Source organism: Dendropsophus ebraccatus, chromosome 13, assembly GCF_027789765.1.
Source record: "Dendropsophus ebraccatus isolate aDenEbr1 chromosome 13, aDenEbr1.pat, whole genome shotgun sequence".
NCBI classification, from domain to species: Eukaryota; Metazoa; Chordata; class Amphibia; order Anura; family Hylidae; genus Dendropsophus; species Dendropsophus ebraccatus.
The window spans coordinates 32,600,493-32,613,764 of NC_091466.1; positions in this window are offsets into that span (position 1 = coordinate 32,600,493).

The window sequence follows — 13,272 nt, forward strand, 5'->3', positions numbered from 1 at the left end:
TATCCATACAAGAGGAGTGAGGTCCCTGCTCGCATGCATGAGCTTACACACTATCAGGAGGGGGTGCGAGACATAATGGCAAAGTGCATCATTGTTCTTGTGGTTCGGCCATCTTTATAAATAAGGCAGTGCAAGTAAGGGTGGGTGAACCTGTCACCAGCCAATGCCTACATGCACAGGTCTAAGTGCTTAAATTCTTGGTGTGTGTGTGTGTGTAGGGGGGGGGGGTGTTGGGTTTTAGGGTAGCAGTCAAAATTAGGGAACCTGGTAAGCCTGCTTGAACAGATGAGTTTTGAGGGCACGTTTGAAGCTTTGTGTATTGGAGGTGAGTCTGACAGTCTTGGGTAATGCATTCCATAGAACTGGTGCAGCTCGGGTGAAGTCCTGGAGACGGGAGTGAGAGGTGCGGATTAAGGTGGATGTTAGTCGTAAGTTGTTAGAGGAGCATAAGGCACGGGCAGTAGACAGAGATGAGGGAGGAGATATAGGGAGGTGCAGTACACTGGAGGGCTTTATGGGTGAGCAGGAGGAGTTTGTATTGTATCCTGTGTTTAATAGGGAGCCAATGTAGTGACTGGCACAGGGGGGAGGCATCTGTATAGCGGCTGGACATGGAGATGAGCCTGGCTGCTGTATTGAGAATGGACTGGAGAGAGGAGAGTTTAGAGGATGGAAGGCCGATTAGTAAGGAATTGCAGTAGTCTAGACGGGAATGAATAAGAGCGACAATGAGAGTTTTAGCAGATTCGACAGGAAGGAAGGGACGGATTTTAGAAATGTTTTTTAGATGCAGATTACAGGAACGTGAAAGAGATTTAATATGAGGAGTGAAGGACAGATCCGAGTCAAATATAACCCCAAGGCAGCGGGCTTGTTGTGTAGGGGTTATGGTTGCACCACAGACAGAGATGTCAGGTGGGGGGCGGTTAGCAGAGGGAGGGAAGACAAGCAGCTCAGTCTTAGCAAGGTTGAGTTTTAGGAATAGGGAGGACATAACATTAGAGACGGCAGACAGACAGTTACTGGTGTTCTGTAGAAGAGCGGGGGTGATATCATGGGAGGAGGTATGTAGCTGGGTATCATCAGCATAGAGATGGTACTGAAAACCAAACTTGCTGATGATTTGTCCGATGGGTAAAGTGTAAAGTGAGAAAAGGTGAGGACCCAGGACTGATCCCTGAGGAACCCCGACTGTAAGGGGGAGAGAAGATGAGGTGGAGCCAGAAAGTGATACACTAAAGGAGCGGTCGGAGAGATAGGAGGAGAACCAGGAAAGAGCAGAGTCCTTGAGGCCGATAGAGCGGAGCGTGGAGAGGAGGAGCTGGTGGTCTACAGTGTCACATACAGATAGAGCAGAGCATGGAGAGGAGGAGCTGGTGGTCTACAGTGTCACATACAGATAGAGCAGAGCATGGAGAGGAGGAGCTGGTGGTCTACAGTGTCACATACAGATAGAGCAGAGCATGGAGAGGAGGAGCTGGTGGGCTACAGTGTCACATACAGATAGAGCAGAGCATGGAGAGGAGGAGCTGGTGGTCTACAGTGTCACATACAGATAGAGCAGAGCATGGAGAGGAGGAGCTGGTGGGCTACAGTGTCACATACAGATAGAGCAGAGCATGGAGAGGAGGAGCTGGTGGGCTACAGTGTCACATACAGATAGAGCAGAGCATGGAGAGGAGGAGCTGGTGGGCTACAGTGTCACATACAGATAGAGCAGAGCGTGGAGAGGAGGAGCTGGTGGGCTACAGTGTCACATACAGATAGAGCAGAGCATGGAGAGGAGGAGCTGGTGGTTTACAGTGTCACATACAGATAGAGCAGAGCATGGAGAGGAGGAGCTGGTGGGCTACAGTGTCACATACAGATAGAGCAGAGCGTGGAGAGGAGGAGCTGGTGGTCTACAGTGTCACATACAGATAGAGCAGAGCATGGAGAGGAGGAGCTGGTGGTCTACAGTGTCACATACAGATAGAGCAGAGCATGGAGAGGAGGAGCTGGTGGGCTACAGTGTCACATACAGATAGAGCAGAGCATGGAGAGGAGGAGCTGGTGGGCTACAGTGTCACATACAGATAGAGCAGAGCGTGGAGAGGAGGAGCTGGTGGTCTACAGTGTCACATACAGATAGAGCAGAGCATGGAGAGGAGGAGCTGGTGGTCTACAGTGTCACATACAGATAGAGCGGAGCGTGGAGAGGAGGAGCTGGTGGGCTACAGTGTCACATACAGATAGAGCAGAGCGTGGAGAGGAGGAGCTGGTGGGCTACAGTGTCACATACAGATAGAGCAGAGCATGGAGAGGAGGAGCTGGTGGGCTACAGTGTCACATACAGATAGAGCGGAGCGTGGAGAGGAGGAGCTGGTGGGCTACAGTGTCACATACAGATAGAGCAGAGCGTGGAGAGGAGGAGCTGGTGGGTTACAGTGTCACATACAGATAGAGCAGAGCATGGAGAGGAGGAGCTGGTGGGCTACAGTGTCACATACAGATAGAGCAGAGCATGGAGAGGAGGAGCTGGTGGTCTACAGTGTCACATACAGATAGAGCAGAGCATGGAGAGGAGGAGCTGGTGGGCTACAGTGCCACATACAGATAGAGCAGAGCATGGAGAGGAGGAGCTGGTGGTCTACAGTGTCACATACAGATAGAGCAGAGCATGGAGAGGAGGAGCTGGTGGGCTACAGTGTCACATACAGATAGAGCAGAGCATGGAGAGGAGGAGCTGGTGGGCTACAGTGTCAAAAGCTGCAGATCCAGGAGAATGAGAAGTGAATGGTCACCTTTAGATTCGGCGGAGAGGAGATCATTGTGAGGACGGTGAGTGGTGAGGACGGAAACCAGACTGAAGGGGGTCAAGAAGAGAGTTTTCAGAGAGGTAGCGAGTTAGGATTGAATAGACCAGACGTTCCAACAATTTAGAGATAAAAGGAAGAGAGGGTTTTTTCAGTAATGGAGTGATGGTGGAGTGTTTGAAAGTCGAGGGGAAGATGCCAGAGGAGAGGGAGAGGTTTGAAGATTTTAGTAAGGTAGGTAGTGACAACAGGAGAGAGAGACTGGACGAGGTGTGAGGGAATAGGGTCACTAGGGCAGGTGGTGGGGCGAGAGGAGGAGTCTGGAGACTTCCTCCTCTGTCACTGGCTCAAAGGCTGAGAGGATGAGGAGGAACAGTGAGAGGGAATAGGATTAATATTACCTGGGGAATGGGAGATGATCTCCTGGCGGATTGTGTCTATTTTGTCCTTGAAGTAGTTGGCTAAGTCTTCAGCACAGAGGTTAGTGATGGGTGTCTGAGGTTTGGGTTTAAGGAGAGAGTTGAGGGTATCAAAGAGACGTTTTGGGTTATGGGAAAGAGAAGAGATCAAAGTGGTAAAGTAGGATTGCTTAGAAGAGTGAAGAGCAGAGTAGTAGCTTCTAAGCATAGACTTATAATGTAGAAGGTTGGCTGTTGTCTTGGATTTCCTCCACAGACGTTCAGCACACCTAGAACACCGTCTGAGGCCCCATTCACACGTCCGTGTCAGTTTTTACTGTCAGGAAATCCTGATCAGGAGGCCTCAAATGTCATCAGGAAAGTATCAGGATTTCCTGACAGTAATCCGTTTTTACCATCAGGAAACCATCAGGAAAAACCTTCAGGATTTCCTGATGAGATAATATGGTCTAGTATGCCAACATAAATCACAGGTACCCGTGTACCTGGATGGCCACAGGCTGCAGAACTACAACTCCCATCATGGCCTGTCAGCAAGGCATGATGGGAGTTGTAAGTCTGCAACCTGGATGGCCACAGACTGCAGAACTACAACTCCCATCATGGCCTGTCAGCAAGGCATGATGAGAGTTGTAGGTCTGCAACCTGGATGGCCACAGACTGCAGAACTACAACTCCCATCATGGCCTGCCAGCAGAGCCATGATGGGAGTTGTACTTCTGCAACCTGGATGGCCACAGGCTGCAGAAGTACAAGTCCCATCATGACCTGTCAGCAAGATATGGTGGGAGTTGTAGTTCTGCAACCTGGATGGCCACAGGCTGCAGAACTACAACTCCCATCATGGCCTGCCAACAGAGCATGGTGGGAGTAGTAGTCCTAAGGGGTAATCTCACCTGTCCTGCATCCTGCTCTGTCGGGGCCGCGAGGTTGGGATCCGGGTCAGAGTGCAGTGCTGAGGTCCGGGCGGCGGCGGCGGTCGGAGGTGCGGCCCGGTGGTAAGTTCCCGGGGAAGGCAGGGGCGGGGGGGGGGGGGGAGAGAGGGTCAGATGAGAGCCAGAGTTCCGGTGGTGAGCGGCGGCGGGGTGGGGTGGGGCGGGGGGGTTGGTAGCGGGTACTGGGGGTTAGGCGGCGCGGGGGGGGATCTGCACCGCACTCTGGCCGGCCAGCCCTGTAGTGCCAGGCAGAGTGTGCGGTGCGGGGGGGATGGGGGTGTGCGGGTGATCGGACGGCGGCCGAGGCTGGCTCTCTACCAGTCCGGAATCGCGGGCACTTTCCTGATATACATCAGGAAAATGCCCGTGATTCCGGCGCTCCCATAGACTTCTATGGGGGCGTCCGTGCCGGATTTCCGGCCGAAAATAGGACAGGATCTAAAAAATCCGATCCTATTTTCCGGAACAGACACCCTTCCGGAAAAATCCGGAAGGGTGTCCGTGTCTAATGTTAGCCTATGAGTCCGGAAATCCGTCCGGATTTCCTGATAGGAAATCCAGACAGATTTTCCGGACGTGTGAAGGGGGCCTAAGAAAACGAGTTCTGGATGTGTGCCAGGGTTGTGGCCGTCTGTGTCGGGCTGTTTGGGGTATAGGGGGTGCAAGTTTGTCCAGGGTGGTTTTGAGGGTGACGTGGTATTGTTTGGCAGCCAAATTAGGACAGGAGAGGGAAGAGGTGGGGGGCAATGATAACTGTACGGTATCTAGCAGTTGTTGGGTGTCTATAGCGCGTAGGTTCCTATATGTGAGTGAGGTCGGGGTGTCAAGAGGAAATAAATGATTGAGCGCATAGAAAATGCAATTGTATAACTCTGCAAATGGCCGTCAGCAAAGACCCAGGCTTCCCTTGTATTCTCTCTCTATCACCTCTCTGCCTGTGTCTGCAGCTCTGTACCTGGTATGGACCTGACAGATTCCCCTGAAAGCTGAGCTGTGATTGGTTGCTGTGGACCTGACAGATTCACCTGAAAGCTGAGCTGTGATTGGTTGCTGTGGGCCAGCGACACCAGTTTCAGTGTTAAGCTATGCGCACACAATGTATTTTTTATGACAAGAACGGCCGTTCTTGTGATAAAATAATGCACTGCATTGAACTCTATGCAAACAGCATCTTTTATTCACACGCTGTATTGAACAATGGCGGTTGTTAGCTACAGCCACACAAACAATTGACTTGTCTATTATTTATGGCCGCTAGTGCAGGAACAACGGCCGTTGTTCAAACTGTGCACACATTGAACTGTATGGCCATTCTGATGGCTGTATATTGAACAGATGTCTATGGTTAATTGGATTCCAGGCACACCCAAATCTGCCTACAATCCAAATAGAAATAAAACAGTGGCCGTTGTTTGACACTGCCAACAACAACAACAGTTTGATACATCTGGGCCATCGCTGCTCCCATCCATAAACAGCGCCACTATTGTCCCCGGTTTTTCTGTGGTATTGCAGCACATTTTCTAGTGAAGTGAATAAAACTGAGTTGTAATACCACATAACACCTGAGGATCAGCATGGCGCTGTTCTTGAAATAAATCAGAAATAAATAAATCAATACATTTATAATTCTGGATAACTCACATAATCCCCTAGATCTAAGATAAAAGCTTACACGGATTTGTTAGTTTATTGTCCGCATTTTACCACAAATAGGGTGTGCAGTATATAGGAGAGTTTTCTATGCAACACAATATGACGGTATATGTATATGTATGTGTGACACAATATGACGGTATATTACCCCAATGTGTACTGGATGGGATTCTAATAAAATTATCCACAGACAGTGATTACTCATCTACCTTCATTATATTCATCTGCGGCGCTGGTTTGGGGAATTTGTACTTTTTATTGATATTCCGTCACCATTTTGATGGCCGCCATATTGGATCAAGGGCAAATTTTCCAATGGGAAGGTGGTCCTGTAGCACATAAAAAAAAACCAAAACAGAATTTTCTCAGAAATGGATTGCCACAATCAGGTTTGCAATATCTCTCTTGTTCAGATATCTTCTTTTGCCGTTTGTAATTGTATTTTTCAATAAAGAAAAAAAAAACAATTGGCCAAGACAAAGATGGCAAAGGTATAAGTAGAAATATGAGTGTAAAAAACTAGAAATACATTGCGTTGAAAAGATACTTCACACCTGTTCACAAACATAAGTGTGTTGGTTCACAAACAGACACCCAGCTAGAAAAGAGTGGGGTCCTCCTAGCCAGAGCTCCGATTCTGCAGATTATTGCTCCTTGTAATAAAGACAATGATCATCGACTGATTGGTTATTTTTGGTCCTGACCTACAAACATTGGCCGCCGACTGCGCATCACTACGTGTAATAACGATGCACGGCCGATGGCTGATGACTGTATAAAGAAAATAATAAAGTATATACATACCTCTGCCCGCTCCCCGATGCTTCTGCCCGCTCCCCCATATTTTCCTGGCTTCTGCCCGTTGTCCGCAGCTGCCAGTGGAACTTCACAGACCGTCTCTGGAGTTCCACCAGCAGCTAAGGACAGCGGGCAGAAGCAATGAAGATACTGGGGAGCAGTATACAAGAGCAATGTGATCGGCTTAGTAATCCCGCTGTCCGCCCTCTCTATGGAAAAGGTAGAGACAGCCCCAGGACCACATGGAAAAGCCTAGATGTTATCCATATGGTCCTCGGGCTGCCCCCCACCTTCTCCACAGAGCGGACTGACAGCGGGATTACAAATCTGACCATTTTACTTCATAGCCCACTAAATCAGCCCCCCGTCTGTTTTTGGAAGAAGTGACTGTGTGTCTAATCCTGGATGAGCAGTGTAATAGTGCCCCCACCTACACCCTATCCCATCCAAGCACATAGGTCAGATGGGCACAGAAGGAGGTCTCATGCTCAGCAATATACCAATGTCCTCTGCTTACTCTCTCTATTTCCTATTTCAGGCTGGACTGGATGACGGCGAGGGTGAGTTTTCTCTATAATATCTCTATGTATCTATGTATCTCTACAATGTATAAAGCAGTTCTCTAAACTAACGCTTTTCTATTTTTTTTTCTTTAGATGAAGAATCGGATTTCGGGTGAGTAAATCTAAACTGAAGATATAAAACTTGTGTGACCCTATAATTCCTCCCCTATAGACCCCGATCATCACTGATGTCTCTAATGTGTGTTAGGTTTTCACTATCTTCTCTATTCTATCACTAACAGGAGCGACATCGACGACATCGCGGAGGATTCAGACGATTGGGAGTAAGTATCTCATAGTCTCGTCTTCAACAACAAGCCTATAAAAATTACAGGTGTTAGGAGCTTTTTTTTTTTGTTTTTTGAGGGGTAATTCAGCAAAAAAAAATTCTTTTGAATCAACTGGTTCCAGAAAGTGCCAGAGATTTGTAATTTACTTCAATATAAAAAAATCTCCAATACTTATCAGCTGCTATATGTCCTGCATGAAGTGGTGTATTCTTTCCAGTCTGACACAGTTGCTCTATGCTGCCATCTAAGTCTGGGACAGGAACTGCACTGTAGCAAATCCCCATAGAAAACCTTTCCTGCTTTCCAGACTGGAAAGAATACCACTTCCTGCAGGACATTCAGCAGCTGATAAGTAATGGATGACTTGGGATTTTTTAATGGAAGTAAATTACAAATCTCTAAATCTCTGGCACTTTTCTGGCACCAGCTGGTTTGAAAGGAAAAACTTTTTGCTTAACAATCCTTTCTACTACCTTCTTATTGGTGAAGTTCTGCCAGAAAACTGATGTCTCCAACGTGTGTTTGGTTCTCACCATCTTCTCTATTCTATCATTAACAGCAGCGACGACATCGATGAGCGTCTGGAGCATTTGGAGTAAGTATCTCCCAGTAACATATAGTATAGTAATATAATCAGTCACAGACATGTTTGCAGGGGATCACGTATTAAAAAACAAAACTTTGAAAAACAGCATTTGGAGCTTTCTGCATTTTTGAGTGCCAGAGATTTGTCATTTACTTAAAAATCTCAACTCTTCCAGTACTTATCAGCTGCTGCACGTCCTGCAGGAAGTGGTGTATTCTTTCCAGTCTGACACGGTGCTCTCTGCTACCACCTCTGTCCATGTCATGAACTGTCCAGAGCAGCAGCAAATCCCCATAGAAAACCCCCTTCTACTCTCCAGACTGGAAAGAATACACCACATCATGCAGGACATGCAGCAGCTGATAAGTAATGGAAGACTTAAGATTTTCAAAGTAATGGGTTCAATGGATTCAAAGTAATGGGTACAATAAAGGAAGCGCTTATATGTCTCCTACCTGCCGGATCCACTCCTGGCTTTGGCTCAAAAATTCCAGTGGCAGATTTCCAAAAAAACTGTCTTGTGTGAAACCAACCTCAATCACATGAACTGTAAAGTGAAAAAACAAAAACTTTTTTTTTCTTTACAACGAATGTCATTGCATATCAACAATCAAAAATAAATATACAAAAATATAAATGTCATCCATCCATTTGAAGTGAAGGAGGCGGGATCCGTTTCAAGTCCGCTCAGATCCCGCCTCCTTCACTGAGTGGCTGAGCGGACCTGAGAAGTCACGTCTCGGGAAGCGGCTGGGAATCGGGCACCGGAGCACCGCGATGCGGGACCTGCCGCTGGAACCGGGGAGGTGAGTGGACGGCTTTTTCCTCGGCCACCTCCTCCCCGGTCCCAGTAAAAAAGTGCCCCCCCACTGGAGTACCCCTTTAACAAAACACACAGCACACATGTAAAGAATAGATGCCATACCTAGAGCACACACCAAGGTCCCAAAGTGACGGAAACCACCAAGAAGACAAAATCACTGATTGTGGTGACTTTCACATCTCATCCCAAATCCCCAGTGCTAACAGCGCATTTATAGTCCCATCATCTGGTCTAATAAATCTGGGCCAGTGGATTTCCAATGTACATGTTTCTATAAAACCTCCCCCAATATGCAGCACTTGGAGGACAGACTAATATCCCCTTATAATATGCAATTATTTTTTATTATTATGTAATAGGTGGAAGATGGCCGTGATGGACGCCCGTGGATTTTCAGGTAATTACACTACATTAAAACAGCAGAAAAAAATCAAATAAATCATTTTTACAATAGCTTTTGCCCCCCGCTCGCACAAATCTCTGCCCGTTCCATAGACTCCGTTCTATGGCCGGTCAGATTCCGCCACCCACCCAAAGAATTGACTTGTCACTAGAACGGAGTCTATGGCACGGGTGGAGATGTGGTCCAGCGCGTGTGGCCTAATCCGAGGCGGGTTACTAGTAAGTAATTGAAGAGGAAAGTTTTCTGCTTGAAATTCCTCTATTCAGCTCTGGCAGAATAGGAGCAGAATTCAAACCCCATTGACTTCTATAGGATTCCCCTGGAGGAATCGGCCCAAAAAATTTACATGTCAATTCTTTGTCGGATGGCGGATCCGTGTCAGAAAATTCTGATGGAAAATTCTGCTGTGTGAATAACAGAGCGGAAATCCCATTGAACACAATAGAAAATTGCTCTATTCATTATTTATGGGAAGAATTTCACGCGGAAATTTAGGGTGTGTTCACATTATGGAATCTGCACGGATAACCTGCCATGGATTCCACTGCTCGCATCTCCTCCTGTTCCATTGACTCCATTCTATGGTCGGGGGATTCCGCCATCCGCACAAAGAATTGACATGTCAATTCTTTGGGCAGATGTCGGAATCCGCCCGATTATAGAATGGAGTCTATGGGACAGGTGGAGAGGCACACGGGTGTGAGCAGGGGCGAGCGGCGGAATACACTGGGGATTATCCGTGCAGATTCTGAAGTGTGAACACACCCTAAGAGCAGATCCTCCTTCAAATTCCTGGCCTATTCCTCAAGGGGAAAACTGGCAGTGATGACAAGGGGTTAATAAATATCCTGATGGATTTCATGTTCTTATTGAGATGTCACAATAAATAACATTTTCTGATAGTTTCAAATGGGACCAAGTACCAATCCTCCTAACCAACCCTATGTTCTCTGTTACAGAGACGACAAGTACCCGCTCTACAGTTGGATCCCGAGCCTGGAGACATCGTGTAAGTATGAAGAAGCAGCGGAGATATAATCATCCATCTACATGATATGACAATATGAGTCCATTTATATCTGTGTTCCCCACCAAATACTCACATATGTATATTCACATATCCCCAAACACTATGGGGCAGATTTAACACACGAGCTGGTTCTGATCTATATACAGTGAGACTGACGAAGAGGAGGAAGAGGACGAGGCTGCGGACATCCCCTGGTGAGGGCTCAAACCTTATAGTATTGGGAATACATGCTTATTCTTTAACCATCCTGTATAGAGAGAGGAGCGTGGGGAGGACAGGATAGGGGGCGCTCTAGTTAGACATAGAATCCTATTTTCTATTTATTTTTACTGCATCTTCCCCTATAGACTCCGATCATCCTGAGGATGTCTCTAAATATCATTATTGTCTCTTATTAATGACGTTCTGCCAGAAAACTGATGTCTCTAATGTGTGTCTGGTTTTCACTATCTTCTCTATTCTATCACTTACAGGAGCGAGGACGACACCGAGGAGGACACAGAGGATTGGGAGTAAGTATCTCATAGTCTCGTCTTAAACAACAAGCCTATGGAAATTACAGTGTTAGGAGTTTTTTTTAAAGGGGTAATTCAGCAAAAAAAATTATTTCAAATTAGCTGTAGCCAGAAGTGCCAAAGATTTGTAATTCACATATATTAAAAAAAATTCCAGTACTTCTCAGCAGCTGTAGGTTCTGCAGGAAATGGTGTATTCTTTCCAGTCTGTTGCTCTCTGACATCTAAGTCTGGGACAGGAACTGCCCAGAGCAGTAGCAAATCCCCATAGAAAACCTCTCCTGCTTTCCACAATAGAAAGAATACCACTTCCTGCAGGACATACAGCAGCTGAGAAGTAATGGGGACTTGAGATTCTTTAATGGAAGTAAATTACAAATCTCTGGCACTTTCTGGCACCAGCTGTTTTGAAAGAAAAACTTTTTGCTGAACTATCCTTTTAATTTTACATTAGTTGTATTTTTTCTAGCAAAATTTGTAGCATTTGGTTAAATGTAAAACTAAAAATGTAAAACTTGTGTGACCCTATAATTCCTCCCCTATAGACCCCGATCATCACTGATGTCTCTAATGTGTGTTAGGTTTTTCACTATCTTCTCTATTCTATCACTAACAGGAGCGACATCAGCGACATCGCGGAGGATTCGGACGATTGGGAGTAAGTATCTCATAGCCTCGTCTTAAAAACAAGCCTATGAAAATTAGTGTAAGGAGATTTTTTATTTTTTAAAGGGGTAATTCAGCCAAAAAATTCTTTCAAATCAACTGTTGCCAGAAAGTGCCAGAGATTTGTAATTTACTTTGTAATTTACTTCTATTAAAAAAAAATCTCCAATACTTATCAGCTGCTGTATGTCCTGCCGGAAGTGGTGTATTCTTTACAGTCTGACACAGTTGCTCCCTGCTCCCACCTCTGTCTGGGACAGGAACTGCCCAGAGCAGTAGCAGATCCCCATAGAAAACCTTTCCTGCTGTTCAGACTGGAAAGAATACCACTTCCTGCAGGACATGCAGCAGCTGAGAAGTAATGGAGGACTTGGGATTTTTTAATGGAAGTAAATTACAAATCTCTGGCACTTTTCTGGCACCAGCTGATTTGAAAGAAAAAAAAAATGTTTGCTGAACTATCCTTTTCTTATTGGCCAGAAAACTGATGTCTCTAATGTGTGTTTGGTTCTCACTATCTTCCCTATTCTATCACCAACAGCAGCGACGACATCGATGAACGTCTGGAGCATTTGGAGTAAGTATCTCACAGTAACATATAGTATAGTAATATAATCAGTCACACAGACAAGTTTGCAGGGGGATCTGGTATTAAAAAACAAACCTATGAAAACAGCATTTGGAGCTTTCTTTTTTAAAAGGGGCGATTCAGCAAAAAAAAAAAAAAAGGAATCTTTCAAATCAACAGGTGCTACAGAGTGCCAGAGATTTGTAATTTACTTAAAAATCTCAACTCTTCCGGTACTTATCAGCTGCTGTATGTCCTGCAGGAAGTGGTGTATTCTTTCCAGTCTGAACAGTGCCCTCTGCTGACACCTCTGTCCATGTCATGAACTGTCTAGAGCAGCAGCAAATCCCCATAGAAAACCTCTCCTGCTCTCCAGACTAGTAAGCAAACACCACATCATGCAGGACATACAGCAGCTGATAAGTAATGGCAGAGTTGAGATTTTTTCATAGATTACAAACCTCTGGCATTTTCAGTCACCAGTTGATTTGAATTTTTTTCTCTTTTTTTCATGTTACATTACTTGTATTGTTTTCTAGCAAACCTTGCCGCATTTTGTTTAAATAAAGTGTTTTTCTTGTGTCTGATTTTTGTGGTGTTTTCCCCCATAGCAGAGCATGTGATTCATTGGTTTCCCTTTGAGGCTGCATTTACACATGCCAGTTCTTTGGAAAGCTGCCATTGCAGTTTTTGAGCCAAAACCAGAAGTGGATTCAAAGTAATGGTACAATAAAGGAAGCGCTTATATGTCTCCTACCTGCCGGATCCACTCCTGGCTTTGGCTCAATAATTACAGCGGCAGATTTAAAAAAAAACTGTCTTGTGTGAAACCAACCCAATCACATGAACTGTAAAGTAAAAAACAAGAAAGTAACAAAACACACAACACATATGTAAAGAAAAGACGCCATACCTAGAGCACACACCAAGGTCCCAAAGTGACGGAAAACACCAAGTAGACAAAAGCATTGATGGCGGTGACTTTCACATCTCATCCGGCTCCAGCATTTTTCTGCTAATAAGGAAGGGAGGTTTTGATAAGAATTCCAATAAATATAAAGCAGAGACAGTTGAAGTGAATTATTCTATAGTTACCCACTCTTGACACTCCTTATACTTCTCAACACTTTCTCCCACCTATCTTCATCTATCCTCCCGATACTCCCTCCCATTTATCCTTACTTTTAGTCCCTATATGTTGTTCCATTATAAGGTGCGAGTATAT